Source organism: Rhinopithecus roxellana, chromosome 16 (assembly GCF_007565055.1).
Source record: "Rhinopithecus roxellana isolate Shanxi Qingling chromosome 16, ASM756505v1, whole genome shotgun sequence".
In the NCBI taxonomy this organism is placed as follows: Eukaryota; Metazoa; Chordata; class Mammalia; order Primates; family Cercopithecidae; genus Rhinopithecus; species Rhinopithecus roxellana.
The window spans coordinates 22,568,351-22,586,880 of record NC_044564.1 but is presented as its reverse complement, the minus strand read 5'-3'; the positions used below and the strand labels follow the sequence as shown (position 1 = coordinate 22,586,880).

At 43.7% G+C, this 18,530-nt stretch overlaps 1 non-coding gene across 1 annotated transcript; it reads left to right on the top strand.

Moving 5' to 3' along the window:
* Window positions 1-1,655: 1,655 nt before the first annotated feature.
* On the top strand, window positions 1,656-1,796 carry LOC115894127. The gene has a single exon (XR_004054161.1). It is a non-coding gene; the product is annotated as a U4 spliceosomal RNA (small nuclear RNA).
* Window positions 1,797-18,530: the final 16,734 nt, after the last annotated feature.

Below are 18,530 nucleotides of genomic sequence, written 5' to 3'. Positions count from 1 at the left end.
TTTTTTGAGATGGAGTCTCGCTCTGTCACCCAGGCTGGAGTGCAATAGCGCAATCTCAGCTCACTGTAACCTCTGCCTCCCAAGTTCAAGTGATTCTCTTGCCTCAGCCTCCTGAGTAGCTGGGATTACAGGCATGTGGTCCGGCTAACTGTTGTGTTTTTAGTAGAGATGGGATTTCACCATGTTGGCCAGACTGGTCAAGAACTCCTGACCTCAAGTGATCCACCCACCTCAGCCTCCCAGAGTGTTGGGATTACAGGCATGAGCCACCGCGCCTGGCCTGGCCTGCGGCCCAGTTCTTAACAGGACACTGACCAGTACCAGTTCATGGCCCAGGGGTTGGGAACCCCCTACTCTAGAGTATACAGAAGTAAAACACACCTTACAAGCCAAATATCACTGCATACGCCAGATTGTTTATAGCCTCCCCGGAGAAACGAAAATTGCTCCTATTTCAGAGTAGCCTTATGAGGCTACACTACATGTGGAAAGCAATTCTTTTCTCCTAGGAAAAGCATGTAAGGATTAAGATTATATTGGCTGAGGCCAGCAGCAGTGGCTCATGCCTGTAATCCCAGCACTTTGGGAGGCTGAGGCAGGTGGATCACCTGAGGTCAGGAGTTCAAGACCAGCCTGGCCAACATGGTGAAATCCTGTCTCTACTAAAAATACAAAAATTAACCAGGCATGGTGGCACGCGCTTATAATCTCAGCTACTCGGGAGGCTGAGGCAGGAGAATTGCTTGAACCTGGGAGGCAGAGATTGCAGTGAGCTGCGATTGCACCACTGCACTGCAGACTGGGCAACAGAATGAGACTCAGTCTCAAAAAAAAAAAAAGATTATATTGGCTGAAAATAATTCACCAATATCCTAAACTGTATCAGCTTAAGCTTTGCAAGAGCATGACATTGAAAGATACACTTACAAATGTACTGATTAAGATACTTATAATTGGAAGAGAATATTTTTGAAATTTATATTTCAGGACCATTTAATCACTATTTGTAGCCCCAATTACCAATCAGTTTATCATGACAACCAGTCAGCTTTTTAGAGCACCTATGGTGGTGAGCCATCCCTATGCTACTTTTTCCAATCATAGAAGGTACGAATTAACATAATGACTTTGTTTTTGTGAAATATTGCCTTTTCTTGGGATTTTAAAATACATTTTTCGGCTGGGTGCAGTGGCTCATGCCTGTAATCCCAACATTTTGGGAGGCCGAGGCAGGTGGATCATCTGAGGTCAGGAGTTTGAGACCAGCCTGGCCAACATGGTGAAATCTCGTCTCTACTAAAACACAAAAAGTAATCAGGCGTGGGTGGCAGGTGCCTGTAATCCTAGCTACTCAGGAGGCTGAGGCACAAGAATTGCTTGAATGCAGGAGGCAGAGGTTGCACTGAGAGTGACTCTCTTATAAAAAGTTGCATCAACACAATTATGCTCTAAACTTTTCATTAAAAGTTATGTGGGAAGCCGGGTGTGGTGGTTCATACCTATATTCCTAGCATTTTGGGAGACTGAGTCAGGTGGATCGCTTGAGCCCAGGAGTTCAAGACCAGCATGGGCAATATGGTGAAACCCAATCTCTACTCTCTCTCTATATATATATATTTTTTTTTTCTTTGTGGGCTATGAAAGTATCATACTGTAGCTTTGTGCAGTGGCAGTATCATAGTCAATGAGGTTTATCTGAGGTACAATTATTGCTAATTGAAAATATCATACTGTAAACCAGGCGGAGTGTAGTGGCTCACGCCTGTATTCCCAACACTTTTGTGATCATTTGAGTCTAGGAGTTTGAGACCAGCCTGGGCAACATGGCAAGACCCTATCTCTTAAAAAAAAAAAAAAAAATTAGCTGAGTATGGTGGTGCTTGCTTGTAGTCCCAGCTACCCAAGAAGCTGAGGTGGGAGGATTGCCTGAGCCTGGGTGGTCGAGGCTGCAGTGAGTCATGATCACACCACTGCACTCCAGCCTGGGCAACAGAGTGAGAGTCCGTCTCAAAAAAAAAAAAGTATCATGTTGTAAACCAATAAATTATTTCTTATCTGGCTGCTTGGGAAATGAGATGAGTCAGAGAATGCTCAGTCATCCCTGTCTAATAGAAATTCAGAAAGTTTAATTGGCACAGCTATTCCAGAAGAACTGGAAATGTGTTAAAAACTAGTTTGCCTTTAACTTTGACTCTCTTATAAAAAGTTGGATCAACACAATTATGCTCTAAACTTCTCATTAAAAGTTATGTGGGAAGCCAAGCGTGGTGGTTCATACCTATTAATCCTAGCACTTTGGGAGACTGAAGTGGGCGGATCACCTGAGGTCAGGAGTTCAAGACCAGCCTGGCCAATATGGCGAAACCCTATCTCTAGTAAAAATATAAAACTTAGCTGGGTGTGGTGCTGTGTGCCTATAAACCCAGCTACTTCGGAGGCTTAGACAGGAGAATCGCTTGAACCTGGGAGGCAGAGATTGCAGTGAGCCGAGACTGTGCCACTGCACTCCAACATGGGCGACAGAGCAAGACTCTGTCTCAACAACAACAACAGAAAAAGAATAGACCACATTTGGGGGTCAGCATGCGGCTAAGGATGAAACAGGGGTCCTATAAGGACATTCCTGTGGAGCACTCAAGTGGGGTTCTTAACATCTGCATGAGTGTTCAAGATGTCTCTTAAATATACATAATTGATATCTATAAAGCCTAAGCATGTGGCCAGGCATGGTGGCTCACGCCTGTGATCCCAGCACTTTGGGAGGCCGAGTCAGGTGGATCATGAGGTCAGGAGTTCAAGATCCGCCTGACCAATATGGTGAAACACCATCTCTACTAAAAATACAAAAATTACCTGGGCATGGTGGCGCACGCCTGTAGTCCCAGCTACTTCAGGGGCTGAGGCAGGAGAATCGCTTGAACCTGGAGGGTGGAGGTTGCAGTGAGCCGAGTTCTTGCCACTGCACTCCAGCCTGGGCAACAGAGCAAGACTCCATCTCAAAAAAAAAAAAAATCCTAAGCATGAATGTAAGGCCTCAACCTCTTTGTCCTCATGTTTTTCATGTCCCTACTCTGGAATGAATCTAATTCTACCTTTCAAATTATTTGTTTTTTTGTCCCTACTCCTCCTCTTGCCCCTACACATGAACACTCTTATGATTAGCTCCTTCCCCTGTCCCTCTGCGTACTGATTCTTTCAGAAATTGACTCACTCTCAAACCTTCCATTATCACTTCCACGTAGGTAATTCCTGGGATACATACTCCAGCCTGGCCTTTCTTCCCAGCTTGAGGCCCATATGTTCAACTGCCTACTAGATAGTTCCTCACTTCAAACTCAATATATAAAAGTTCATTCGTTTTATCCTGTTGACTTTGCTATTTCTTTTAATGGTACTAACTTGACACTTTCATTCAGACTCAGAACCATGGCGTCATGTTTTAATCTTCGCTCTCTCTGACTTCTAACATTCAGTCTTTCAGTCTTTCAAATAATTCAAAATGTTGTCTCAGTTTAGGTTGTTGGGTTTTCTTTTTTCTTTCTTTTTTTTTTTATTTTTATTTTTTTGAGGTGGAGTCTCGCTCTGTCAGCCTGGCTGGGGTACCGTGGTGTGATCTCAGCTCACTGCAACCTCTGCTTTCCAGGTTCAAGCAATTCTCCTGCCTCAGCCTCCCGAGTATCTGGGTTTACAGGCGCCCACCACCACGCCTGGCTAATTTTTGTATTTTTAGTAGAGACGGGGTTTCACCATATTGGCCAGGCTGGTCTCGAACTCCGGACCTCAGGTGATCTGCCCACCTCAGCCTCCCAAAGTGCTGGGATTATAGGCGTAAGCCACAGTGCCCGGCTGGTTGTTGGGTTTTCTTAGAGATAGGGTCTTGCTCTGTAGCGCAGCTTGTAGTGCAGTGGTATGGTTGTGGCGCACTGCAGCCTCAAACTCCTGAGCTCAAGTGATCCTGTGACCCCAGCCTCCCAAGTAGCTGGGACTTAAAGCACATGCCACCATGCCTAGCTAATTTATCAAAACTTTTGTAGAGACAGGGTCTCGCTTTGTTGCCCAGGTTGGTCTCGAACTCCTGGCCTCAAGTTATCCTCCTACCTCTGCCTTCCAAAGTGTTGGGATTACAGATATAAGCCACTGCGCCTGGCCTTAGTTCAGGTCTTATCATCTTATTTCCTTAATTCTGAGATGCTTTTTTTTTAATGATTTTACATACCTAAAATCAATATTTATAATCGATGTAAACATTTAAGGTAGAGTTTTTATTATAAAAACTATTATATCAATAGTGTTTTAGAATCAGGAAAATCAGGCATCAAAGCCCTCTATTAACCTAGGTGCAATAGTGCATGCCTGTAATCCTAGCTACTTGGGAGGCTGAGACAGGAGGATTTCTTGAGCCCAGGAGTTTGAGTCCAGCCTGGGCAACATTGTAAGACCCCACCTTTTAATAATAAAATAAATAAGTGGAATTAACAAAGACCTGGATTACTCTATTTCTTCTTGCCCTTCCTGCCTGCATTCCCTTGCTCCTCTCATCTATCTTGCACATTATTGCCTGATTAAATCTTCTTAAAAGACTACTTTCATGTAGTTAATTCTTTAAGAAAAACTTCAGTGGCTCCCCATTCCCTGCTAGATAAAGTATGCCTAGGGGAACAAGTTTGTCATTTAAGGTCCTCCACAATTTAAGGGTCCTGACCTTTTGCTGATCTTACCAACATTATTCCCCTCCTGGATCCTTCTGCCCCAAACAGTTCTTTCTCTACATTTGTATCATTCCTTAAAGTTAGAAGGTTCTTCCTTGTCTGCTACTTACACCCAATCAGGTTTCAAATGCTATCTCTATTGTGAAACCTAATCTGAAGACCCTATCCCAAAATAATCTGTTCTTTCTCTGAATTCCTGGAGCACTTGTCTTAACTCATCTCAAACTTTTTGTTTTGTTTTGTTTTGAGATGAGTCTCACTCTGTTGCCCAGGCTGGAATGCAGTGGCACAATCTCAGCTCACTGCAACCTCCACCTCCTGGGTTCAAGGGATTCTCCTGCCTCAACCTGCCAAGTAGCTGGGACTACAGGCACCTGCCACCACACCTGGCTAATTTTTGTATTTTTACTGGAGACAGGGTTTCACCATGTTGGCTGGGCTGGTCTTGAACTCCTGACCTCAGGTGATCCGCCTGCCTCAGCCTCCCAAAGTGCTGGGATTACAGGCGTGAGCCACCACGCCTGGCCTCACACTTATTATTAGTTATACTTATGATGAATTACCTGGTATCTTTGAATGTATATATTTGTGACTGTAATATTAGATATCTGATGTATTATAAGGAACCCGAGAAAAATCAGTCATATTAGTCACCTCATTATACATGACCTACTTTTTAAAATCAGATCATAAATTCCTTGAAGTTAGCCCTGTTTGGTATGTTTGTCTCCCTGATAGTTCCTTGAATCATACCTTATGTAAGAAACACAGTCAATAAACATTCAGTCAAAGGAGGATCACATCTTCTACCAAAGATTCCTAGCCATCCTTGTTCTTTTCTCTCTGGCTAGGCCAAGTTGCTTGTGCTCAGCTGCTTGCACCGGTCATCCTCCACCATCTAGGCTCATGATCTTAGTAACACAACACTCTTGCTCAATCTTTATAATAAATCGAGCATAAAACAGCATGATGAATTTAAAAACAAGGTGAGAAATTTGGCGGTCTTATGAGATAGATGTGTGGAGGCAGAAAGTAACTGGGAGATGCAGACAAGATGTGAGCAAGGTCAGGTCAGCAAGGGCCTTGCATGATGTTGTACTAAAGAGGTTAGACTTTCCCTCACTATAATTGGGAGAGGTTTTTTGTTGTTTTTTGTTTGTTTGTTTTTTTGTTTTGAGACGGAGTCTCGCTTTGTCGTCCAGGCTGGAGTGCAGTGGCATGATCTCGGCTCACTGCAAGCTCCTCTTCCCGGGTTCACGCCATTCTCCTGCCTCTGCCTCCCGAGTAGCTGGGACTACAGGCGCCCGCCACCACGCCCGGCTAATTTTTTTGTATTTTTAGTAGAGATGGGGTTTTACCATGTGTTAGCCAGGATGGTCTCGATCTCCTGACCTTGTGATCCACCCGCCTCGGCCTCCCAAAGTGCTGGGATTACAGGCGTGAGCCACCGCACCCAGCAATTGGGAGAGTTTTTAATCAGGGAAATGGCATGATCAGATTTGCTTAATTAGAACTACAGAAGATGGATTGGGAAGAGGAGGAAGGACTAGAAGAAGGGAAACCAGTTAGGAATAATATTTCAGGACCTCAACTAAAGTGTAATAATGGAAATAGAGAATGAGAGGATGGAATCATAAGAATGTGGAGAAGGGGCTGGACCCAGTGGCTCGTGTCTGTAATCCCAGCACTTTGGGAGGCTGAGGTGGGTGGATCACCTGAGGTCAGGAGTTCAAGACAGCCTGGCCAATGTGGTGAAACCTCGTCTAGTAAAAAAAAAAAAAAAAAAAAAAAAAAAAAAAAAATTAGTTGGGCATGGTGGCGTGCACCTGTAGTCCCAGCTACTCAGGAGGCGAGGCAGGAGAATCACTTGAACCCAGGAGGTGGAGGTTGCAGTGAGCCAAGATTGCACCACTGCACTTAGAGAAGCAGATTTGGAGATGGGCTGGAGTAGGTGAGAAGATAATGAGGTTTAATTTTGGATGTGTTGAATTTGTAGCACCTACAAGACAATTCCATGAGATTGAGGATCTGGAGGAAGATACGCATTGGAGACACAAATTTGTCCTAGACATAATGCAGTTCATAAACTTTTTTTTTTTTTTTTTTTTTTTTTTTTTTTTTTTTTTTTGAGACAGCATCTCGCTCTGTAGCTTAGGCAGAGTGCAATGGTGCAATCTCGGCTCACTGCAACCTCTGCCTCCTGGGTTCAAGCAATTCTCCTGCCTTAGCCTCCCGAATAGCTGGGACTACAGGCGCCTGCCACCATACCTGGCTAATTTTTGTATTTTTAGTAGAGACGGGGTTTCGACATGTTGGCCAGGCTGGTCTCGAACTCCTGACCTAAGGTGATCCACCCACCTCAGCCTCCCAGAGTGCTGGGATTACAGGCATGAGCCACTGTGCCTGGCCACATTTCATAAACCTTACGTGTTTTGAAATACACTGCTTACTCTTAGCCCAAAACACCAGCTACATTTCTTACCCTACCTGTTTCACCAGATTTTTCTGCCCCTGACTGTGTTCTACTGTCACTCTTGGCTAATTTGGAACTCTTTTTTTTTTCTTTTTTTCTTTTTTTTTTTTTTTGAGACAGAGTCTCACTCTGTCACCCAGACTGGAGTGCAGTGACACAATTTTGGCTCAGGTTTAAGTGATTCTCCTGCCTCAGCCTCCCAAGTAGCTGGGATTACAGGCACCTGCCACAGCACCAGGCTAATTTTTGTAGTTTTGGTAGAGACAGCATCTCACCATCTTGGCCAGGCTGGTCTTGAACTCCTGACCTCATGATCCACCCGCCTCAGCCTCCCAAAGTGCTGGGACTACAGGTGTGAGCCACTGTGCCCAGCCAATTTGGAACTCTTTAATGGTATTTTTCATATAGTAGCTGTCTAAATCTTAGACAACTGAATGACTATTAGACATCACTAAATTTAATGGGGTGTAAAATTCTGCGGAAACCCACGTGCTTCGGTCTATGGTACTTTTTTTTTTTTTTTTGTGACAGGGTCTCGCTCTATCACCCAGGCTGGAGTACAGTGGCAGGATCATGGCTCACTGCAGCCTCAACTTCCCAGGTTCAAGCAATCCTCTCCTCTCAGCCTCCTGAGTAGCTGGGACTACAGGCATGTGTCACCATGCCCGGCTAATTTTTGTAATTTTTTTAGAGCTAGGGTCTCGCTATATTGCCCAGGCTGATCTTGAACTCCTGGCCTCAAGCAATCCTCCTGCCTCAACCTACTGAAGTGCTGGCGTTTGAGGTGTGAGCCATTGTGCCAGGCTCTTGCACCTTATGTTAAATATTTAGTGGTGCTTTCCTGGCTCCTTTCCCTCTTTTTCCAACTGTCCATGTACCTAGTCTTCTCTGCCCTCTGGCTTCTCTTCTCTTAACCCCCTCTTTTTTACACTGTTGGCCACTGCCTTATTCTTCAGACATTTTACATTCTGGGCTTGCAAAACACCTGATTTCCTGCCTACTTCCCACTTCTCTAGCTCTTATACTTTCTCAAACTCCTAAATAAAAGTATTTTTTAGAATTCTATAGTCTTCCTTATATCTCATTGTAGTATATATCCAGCGTGACTTCAGCCACTTGCATGGTTTCACAATCATTTAAAATGATTCCTAGATGTGAATTTCTATCCCAGTCTTTTCAGTCCAAACTCAAATATTCAACTGCTTATAGGACATCTTTATTTGGATGTGTTCTACAAACGCTTCAAATCTGCTTGTCCAAAATTGAGCTTTCTTCTTCCTCATAAACCTGGGCTTTCTCTACTGTCCTAATTTTCAGTGAATAGTATTATCACCTGCTAGGAACTTAGGAGGCATTCTTGACCTCTCCACCTCCTTTCTCTTTCACATTCAGTGTGCCGTGAAACCCTATCAGTTTTAGATGTTAAAAGAGGATTTTCCTGGAAGAGAGAACATGATGTGATTGAAGACAATAAAATGGGCATGAGAATAGCATACAGGGGAGACCAGCCTGACAGGAGAAAGGTTTTATTGAGGAATACTGGAAAAGATAATTGAATTATTAAGTGGGAGAGTAACTTGGAAGATAACCTAAAAGCCATATAGAGTATTTCAGAGTTTGCGTGGCCACAGAAACCACCAAACATTAGGCAAATGAATGAAATGATCATTTCAGACCATTTTTTTTTTTTTTTTTTTTTTTTTTTTTGAGTTGGTGTCCCACTCTGTTGCCAGGCTGGAGTGCAGTGGTGTGATCTCGGCTCACTGCAACCTCCGCCTCTCCTGCCTCAGCCTACCGAGTAGGTGAGATTACAAGCATGTGCCACCATGCCCGGCTAAGTTTTGTGTTTTTAGTAGAGACAGGGTTTCACCATGTTGGCCAGGATGGTCTCGATCTCTTAACCTTGTGATCCACCTGCCTCGGCCTCCCAAAGTGCTGGGATTACAGGCGTGAGCCACCGCGCCCGGCTACAGGCCACATTTTTAAAGTCAGTCATACAAAAAAAATGGATGTAGAGATGAGCAGAGCAACTATTACTTTCATAACTAGAAACAACCATTTCTAAGCAGATTTTATTGATGACATGAGGAAAAAAACTTACAAGTTCCAGCTAGAAGCTCAGAAAGTCTGACCTTGAATTTCAATTTAAGTGTGCTAATAAAAAATAAAAATAAATTCTCATTGAAGAAGGCAAATAGAAAGTATGCATTAGTGATACAGCTAGGAGTAAACTGTGTTGGCAATAATTGCAGGAATAATATCATCTGATTGGAAAGTTTTTATAAGGCCAGGTACAGGGACTCACACCTGTAATCTCAGCACTTTGAAAGGCCAAGCCAGGAGCATCACTTGAGCCCAGGAGTTCAAGATCAGCCTGGGCAGCATAGCAAGACCCTGTCTCTACAAAGAATTTAAAAGTTCGCTGGGTGGGCCGGGCGCGGTGGCTCAAGCCTGTAATCCCAGCACTTTGGGAGGCCGAGACGGGCGGATCACGAGGTCAGGAGATCGAGACCATCCTGGCTAACACGGTGAAACCCCGTCTCTACTAAAAATACAAAAACTAGCCGGGCGAAGTGGCGGGCGCCTGTAGTCCCAGCTACTCGGGAGGCTGAGGCAGGAGAATGGCGTAAACTCGGGAGGCGGAGCTTGCAGTGAGCTGAGATCTGGCCACTGCACTCCAGTCCGGGCGACAGAGCGAGACTCCGCCTCAAAAAAAAAATAAAAAATAAAAAAAAAAAAAAAAAAAAAAAAAAAAAAAAAAATAAAAGTTCGCTGGGTGTGGTAGTCTGTGTCTGTAGTCCTGGCTACTTGGGAGGCTGAGGCAGGAGGATCCCTTGAGCCCAGGAGTTGAAAGCTGCAGTGAGCTATCATTATGCTGCTGCAATCTAGCCTGGGTGACAGAGCAAGATCCTGTCTTTAAACACACACACACACACACACACACACACACACACGTTTGTATAAGCCATTCCTTAACTATAGATGATCTTTAAATTGAATATATATTTTAATCACCTAATTGAACTGTGATGATGATTTCCAAAAACATTTGGATTTCCATATGCCTCAATGAAAAATTAGGTTTAATAAACTACACTATAATGTAGCACACTATATGTCACATTTATATATTGATAAACATGATAATTTCCTTCTTATTTGACTTAGATACTAATTAACTTGGAGTAAATGCACCCACCCCAATCATGTGGTCAGTAAATAGTTAAATAACTGAGGGAAAAGAAGTACAAATTAGGCAGCTCTACACGCCATGTTTCAAAAGGGAAGGAAACAAAATAGTTAAAGCAAACATTGCATGTTTTGAAAATAAACTGTGTTTATGAAACAGAGATCTCAAAAAGTAAAAGGAACCCCACTTTATCTGATGGAAGTGCCAGGAATCTGGAGAAAAGAGTTCAATTTCAGCTTTCAGTTTGGAAATGCAGAAAGACCATGAATTTTAGCACAATAACTGAGAACAAGTAGCAGCCACAGAATGACTAACCTGAGTTAGCAGTTAAAAAGTCTTTTAAAATGATGGATTTGATAGATTTAAAACCAAAGCTTTCCTCTTCCTCTATGTAATTTTCCTTCTTTCCCCCTTTTTTTCTGATTGCAATTTCAATAATAAAGCTCTATTGAATTCTGAATTACTTACATGAGGTCCTTGAAAGCATGACTCCCTCTGCAGATAACCATAGGTTTCCATCCCAAAGCACAAGCTGTGTACCCTGGTGTGGTATGAAACAATGAGCAGAGCAGCTGTTCTCTTGGTTTAGCTGCCACGGAGCAGTCACCAGTAGGCATCTGAATTCCAGACTAAATCTTAAGCCCCACCTCTCTGAAAAGGAAGAAAAAAAAATGTGGCTCTGAACTCTTGTCGAATTCCTGGACAGTAGCTCGAAAGTAGGTGATCAGTTGGCATCTGTGTGTTACTTCCCTGTTTTGGATTTCCCATTCCATCCAATAATTTTACTTTCCACTAGAAAAAGTTGTCTTCTGAGTTTCTGAAGGTAGAAACAAAAATCTACAAGCAAAATCTCAACTATTTTTTCACATTGTTTTCACACATATATATATTCTAAACTTTTTTTTTTTTTTTTTTTTGAGATGGAGTCTTGCTCTTGTCTTGCTTTTGGTGCTTAGGGACTCTCACAGGCAGATTGGTAGCAAAGGATACTGACCGATGATCTACTTATCAAACAACTCTCCATTTCACTGGTCAATGCTCATTTGACCACAGGAACAGCCTAGCCTTATCTACCACACAACTTTACATTCCACTTAAGAGAAACTATACTAAAAGGTATCCCCCACAGGCACAGAAATTCTTAGTTAACCATTATATGTTTATAGATTTTGAAGCAAACCATGGTCTGAAGTCTGTTTTATTTTATTTGAAAGAGACTGGGTCTCACTATGTTGCTCAGGCTGATCTCGAACTCCTGGGTTCAAGCAATCCTCTCACCTTGGCCTCCCAAAGTGCTGGGAGTACAGGTGTGAGCCACCATGCTAAAATAACTTATTTTTTTCTTATATTTTTCTTTTTTCTTTTTTCTTCTTGAGATAGAGTCTCGCTCTTATTGCCCAGGCTGGAGTGCAGTGGCACAATCTCAGCTCACTACAACCTTTGCCTCCCAAGTTCAAGCGATTCTCCAGCCTCAGCCTCCCAAGTAGCTGGGATTACAGGTGTATGCCACCACGCCCAGCTAGTTTTTGTATTTTTTAGTAGAGACGGGGTTTTGCCATGTTGGCCAGGCTGATCTTGAACTCCTGACCTCAGATGATCCACCCGCCTTGGCCTCCCAGAGTGCTGGGATTATAGGCATGAGCCACCACGCCTGGCTCATATATTTTCAAATATGTTATATTTTTCAAATATGTTAAAGGTATACATAACCCTCAACAACACTTTTTGTTAAATCTCTACTCTTTGCTCTTTGTTACCATCAATTTCCTCACATCCAGTCTGCTCTTTTTTCTCTCTTAACTAAAAAGTCTGTTAAAAAAAAAAAAAAAAAGTCGTCTTCTCACCTTCCTCCATCTTTATAGAGAGGCAGGAGAGAGCAGTTCTAAGTGTGCCAGGGCAGGACCCTCTTTTTTCAGGCAGATAAAGGAGTGGATCCATGGACAGTATTTTTTTTTTTTTTTTTTTGAGACGGAATCTTACTCTGTCGCCCAGGCTGGAGTGCAGTGGCCGGATCTCAGCTCACTGCAAGCTCTGTCTCCCGGGTTCACACCATTCTCCTGCCTCAGCCTCCCAAGTAGCTGGGACCACAGGCGCCTGCCACCTCGCCCGGCTAGTTTTTTGTATTTTTTAGTAGAGACGGGGTTTCACCGTGTTAGCCAGGATGGTCTTGATTTCCTGACCTCATGATCCGCCTGTCTCGGCCTCCCAAAGTGCTGGGATTACAGGCTTGAGCCACTGCGCCCGGCCCATGGATAATATTTTTTAGAGGTGAGGTCTTGCTATATTCTCCAGACTAGACCTGGGCTCAAGCAATCCTCCTGCCTCAGCCTCCCAAGTAGCTGGAACTAAAAGTGTGCACTACTTTGCCGGCTTTCATGGATAACTGTTATGCTTTTTCTTTTTTCTTTTTTTTTTTTTTTTGAGATGGAGTCCCGCTCTGTTGCCCAGGCTGGAGTAGAGTGGCACAATCTCGGCTCACTACAACCTCCGCCTTCCAGGTTCAAGTGATTCTCCAGCCTCAGCCTCCTGAGTAGCTGGGATCACAGGCAGGCACCACCACCCCAGCTAATTTTTGTATTTTTAGCAGAGACGGGGTTTCGCCATGTTGGCCAGGCTGGTCTTGAAGTCCTGACCTCGGGTGATCCTCCCGCCTCGGCCTCCCAAAGTGCTGGGATTACAGGCATGAGCCACCTCACTCAGCCTGTTTTTTGTTTTTTTAAGACATAGTCTTGCTGTGTTGCCCAGGCTGGAGTGTAATGGCACAATCTCAGCTCAGCAAACTCCACCTCCCGGTTTCAAGTGATTCTCGTGCTTCAGTCTCCTGGGTAACTGGGATTACAGGAGCTCACCATCACACCAGGTTAATTTTTGCATTTTTTATAGAGATGAGGTTTTGCCATGTTGCTCAGGCTCCTGGGCTCAAGCAATCTGCCCTCCTTAGCCTCCCAAAGGGCTGGGATTATAAGCGTGAGCCACTGTGCCCAGCCTGCCCAGTGAAATATTATCCTCTTTTTATTAAATAAGATGTTCTTCACTGTGCTTTATGGGAGAGTGCTAATAATTAAAATTTTGTCTTATAAATTCAATATTAGGGCTGTTGTTTTTTTTTTTTTTTTTTTTAAACGGAAGTCTTGCTCTGTCGCCCAGGCTGGAGTGCAGTGGCACAGTCTCGGCTCATTGCAACCTCCACCTCCTGGGTTCAAGTGGTTCTCCTGCCTCAGCCTCCTGAGTAACTGGGACTACAGGCACATGCTACCATGCCCAGCTTTTTTTTTTTTTTGGCGGGGGGACGGAGTTTCGCTCTTGTTGCTGAGGCTGAAGTGCAATGGCATGATCTCAGCTCACTGCAACCTCCGCCTCCCAGGTTCAAACAATTCTCCTGCCTCAGCCTCCCTAGTAGCTGGGATTACAGGCATGTGCCACCACGCCCGGCTAATTTTGTATTTTTAGTAGAGACAGGGTTTCTCCATGTTGGTCAGGCTGGTCTCGAACTCCTGACCTCAGGTGATCCACCTGCCTTGGCCTCCCAAAGTGCTGGGATTGCAGGCATGAGCTACCGCGCTAGCTCCTAGCTAATTTTGCTATTTTTAGTAGAGATGTAGTTTCAGCATGTTGGCCAGGTCTTAAACTCCTGACCTTAAGTGATCTGCCTGCCTCAACTTCCCAAAGTGCTGGGATTACAGGCATTATCCACCACGCCCATTTTTATTTTTATTTAATTAATTGACTTATTTTAAAATATAAAGATGAAGTCTCACTGTGTTGCCCAGGTTGATCTCAAACTCCTGGGCTCAAGTGATCCTACTGCTCTGACCTCCCAAAGATCTGGGATTACAGGCTTGAGCTGCCATGCCCAGCCTGAGTTGTTATTTTTATTCTGTCAATTTGATAATCTATTTGAAAGCTATAGTCCTTTGATCCAGTCCCTACATTGAGTTGAGTTAAATAAACATTGGTCTTACTCTGAAAGTCTTAAAGAACCATGTTGATCTTTACTGTAGATTACTTTAATTGGGCTGCATAGGAGTTTTATTCAGAGCATCATCCAGAAAACTTCTAAATATCTTCACACAGTTCTCCTTGTCCTTACAGTTTCCCAGGTGTTAAAAATCTCTGTTCCTCTCCCTCTGCACAGAGTTCTCACCCCATACTGATGCTCTTTTGAATTACCTCCTCCTTCATGCTTCTCTTGAACAGAGACTCATTCTGCAGGGATTTGGGTGAATAAAATTCTCCATCTAGCTACACATCCTTAGAACAAATGTTTAATGAGCACCTACTGTGCGCTCTGTCAAGAATAATCTTTCACATTTGCTTAGGCTCTTTTCTGTCTACAGAATTACTATCACATCCATTATTTAGAATAGGGATCATCAAATCTTTTCTATAGAGGGCCAGATATTTTTGCAGGCCATGTCTCTGTCACAACTTCTCTGTTCTGCTCTTGTGGGACAAAAGCAGCCATATATAAATGAATGTATAAATGAATGGAGATGGCTGTGTGCCTTTGAGACTTTTTTTTTTTTTACCAAAACAGATAGTGGCCTGGAATTGGCCCCTGAGCTATAGTACGTCAACTACTGGCTTAGAACAACTCAGTGAAGTAGAAGTTACCGGTCCTGTTTTATAGATGGGGAAAGGAATTGAGGCTCAGAGAAATTAAGTGGTTTACCTAAAGTCACACAAACAAGTTACAAGTGACTGACCAGATCTCAAACATGGGTCAAAAAATGTGACTGCAAAGTCACTGCTGTTTCAACCACACCATACCATCTGTCACTCATTCAGATAGCTTGTGTCAAAAGTGACAAGCTTCTTAACCTAGGTGCCACGTTTGAGGAAGAGTTAGATAAATTTTGACACATCCACAAATCACTATGCAGTTAGTCAACATAATATTTACAATGTGAAGTCATGGAGAAATATGAAATGATGTGAATCAAAAGGTGAGGTACAAGATTACATATAGAGTTGTGCTTGTGTAAAGGAAAACAGGGAAGTATCTTAGAATATTAACAGTTGTTGCCTTCTTGTAGATGTGAGACGGATTTTTTTGTGTGTTTATTTCTACTTTTTGTGTTTTGCAGTTTTTTTGTTTTTTTGTTTTTTTGAGACGGAGTCTCGCTCTGTCGCCAGGCTGGACCGCAGTGGCACAGTCTTGGCTCACTGCAACCTCTTCCTCCCGGTTTCAAGCGATTCTCCTTCCTCAGCCTCCTGAGTAGCTAGGATTACAGGTGTGCACCACCATACCCAGCTAATTTTTATGTTTTTAGTAGAGTCTGGGTTTCACCATGTTGGCCAGGATGGTGTTGATCTCCTGACCTCGTGATCCACCCACCTTGGCCTCCCAAAGTGCTGGGATTACAGGCATGAGCCACCACACCCAGCCTTGCACATTTTTTTACAATGTGCATTCTTACTTTGTGAGCCAGCAAATAATAAAACTTGAGGGTGCTTACAATTTACTTTTTTTCTAGGATAAGGTGATTGCATTGGTCACTGACTGGAACAGGAGAAATACATTTCACTTCAGATAAAGCAGAGAATACAGTTTTTAGCCAGGCAAAACTCTGGTCTGTTTAAGGCTAAGTTTCACAGAATGACAGAGGAAGTTGTGACAAGCCTTGGGCTCTGGGCAGACCTCATTTTTAGCCATGTTGCATGGTCCACCGTAAGTGAACTACTTTAGAGTCCCCTCTTTCCTGAGAGAGCAAGAGAAGAGAGAGGTCTCCTTTGGAGAAGCGAAGATTCCTCCTCCAACTCGCAGCTTTTTTACCTCTGGGTTCTGCAATGATGGCAATATGAACAAACGTTAAATGTGTAGCTACTGCAAGTATTATCCACAAGAACATCTAAAAATCATTTGCAATCCATCTTCTTCTAAAAGAGGTTAATGCCATTTATGAGGGTTGTAACATGGAGAATTTTCTCATCACTGGGTTTCAGGCTGCAGATGTAGGGGTCAGATGGGCTAGTAATGAGCAGAGTGCCTGGGCAATACACTGATCCAACATCTGCCTCTTGGTCTTTCCTTTTTGTCGAGCACACACAAGGACAAGGACAAGGCCTGCCTGGTTGAAAGGGAAAGGTACAACAGGCTACTTTTAGATCAGACTGTTTGACACTTATGTAAACAGCAAAAGGAGGAGTGGCTCAAGGTGCCAGCTCCTATGGTCTTTGTCCCACTCACCAAAAGGAAAACACCAAAACAAAAGGGGTCAGGTGACTGCGAGGCAAGCCATGGGACACCCTTTCGAGAAGCTCATTCTTAGCTGCAGCTAAGGGCTTTAGTATTCTGCAGCTCTATTCTGAGGAGGCCATGGCATAAAACCCTAATCTCATCAGAACCTGGAAGGCATAAGAAATCATCTCATAATAGCCTTCCAGGGAAGATAGGAACGTGAATGGGAGATGGCATACATGCCACCATCCTCTCGTGTTAACATATCTTTAAATAGAAATACACAGAAAACAAGGTTACATATTGGTTGGTTGACAAAAATGACCAGAAGCTTGTAGGAACCTAACCCTGTATTTCCCTTAAGAGCAATAATTCAGTATTCACTTATTCAGCATTCACAGCAACTTTATAGAACATAACTACCATGAAGAATGAGAACTGGCTATATTATTATGAATACAGGAATGTAGTTTGGGCTTCACACACAGCCCCAAAAGGGCTCCAAGGACTCTCCCTCCCTCCTCCAAGGTCCCCAGACCACACTTTGATAACTATTTCTAGTAGACTATAAACTATGGCCGACTAGGAGTCAGCCATAGCTATTTTGTTCCTCTTCACATTTCCAGAATCTTGCATAGTGCCAGGCATATATTGTGAGTTAAGTTAAAATGGGCTGGGGGTAAGATTTTCATGAGAAAGTTAAACCTGAGAGAGGAGAGACAGAATGGTCCCTTTGGTGCTAAAGGTCTGCTCAACCTTGATTTTTTTTTTTTTTTTTCTTAACGACAGGGCTCACTCTGGTGCCCAGGCTGGAGTGCAGGGGCAAAATCTCAGCTCGCTGCAACCTCTGCTTTCAGGTTCAAGTGAGCCTCCCACCTCAGTCTCCTGAGGAGCTGGGACTACAGGCACGAGTCACCACACCCAGCTAATTTTTTGTATTTTTTTAGAGACAGGGTCTCACTATGTTGCTCAGGCTGGTCATGAACCCCTCGGCTCAAGCAGTCTACCAGCCTTGACCTCCCAAAGGGCTAGGATTACAGGCATCCACCATTGCACCCAGCACAACATATATACCTTAATTTTTTTTTCTTTTTGAGACAGAGTTTCACTGTGTCACCCAGGCTGGAGTGCAGTGGTGCGATCTTGGCTTACTGCAACCTCTATCTCCTGAGTTCAAGAGATTTTCCTGCCCCAGCTTCCTGAGTAGCTGGAATTACAGGCCCCCGCCACCACGCCCAGCTAATTTTTGTATTTTTAGTAGAGACAGGGTTTCTCCATGTTGGCCAGGCTGGTCTCGAACTGTTGACCTCAGGTGATCTACCCTCCTCAGCTTCCCAAAGTGCTGGGATTACAGGCGTGAGCCACCGTGCCCAGCTGGAATTTTAAAATACTTTATTACGGCTCCATAGCTCATGGGTTAGAGCACTGGTCTTGTAAAACACTTTATACTAAAAAAAAGCTAATGATCACCTGAGGCTTCAGTGAGTCATCTTTTTGATGGTAGAGGGTCTTGCGTCAGTGTTGTGGCTGCTGACCGATCAGGGTGGTGGCTGCTAAAGATTGGGATGCCTGTGGCAATTTCCTGAAATAAGACAAAGATGAAGTTTGCTGCATCGATTGACTCTTTCTTTCACCAAAGATTTCTCTGTAGCATGTGATACTATTTGATAGCATTTACCCACAGTAGAACTTCCTTCAATACTGGAATCAATCTTCTCAAACCATGCCACTGCTTTATCAACTATGTTATGTAATATTCTTTTGTTTGTTTGTTTGTTTTTTGAGACAGAGTCTTGCTCTGTCGCCCAGGCTGGAGTGCAGTGGCCGGATCTCAGCTCACTGCAAGCTCTGCCTCCCGGGTTTACGCCATTCTCCTGCCTCAGCCTCCCGAGTAGCTGGGACTACAGGTGCCCGCCACCTCGCCCGGCTAGTTTTTTGTATTTTTCAGTAGAGACGGGCTTTCACCGTGTTAGCCAA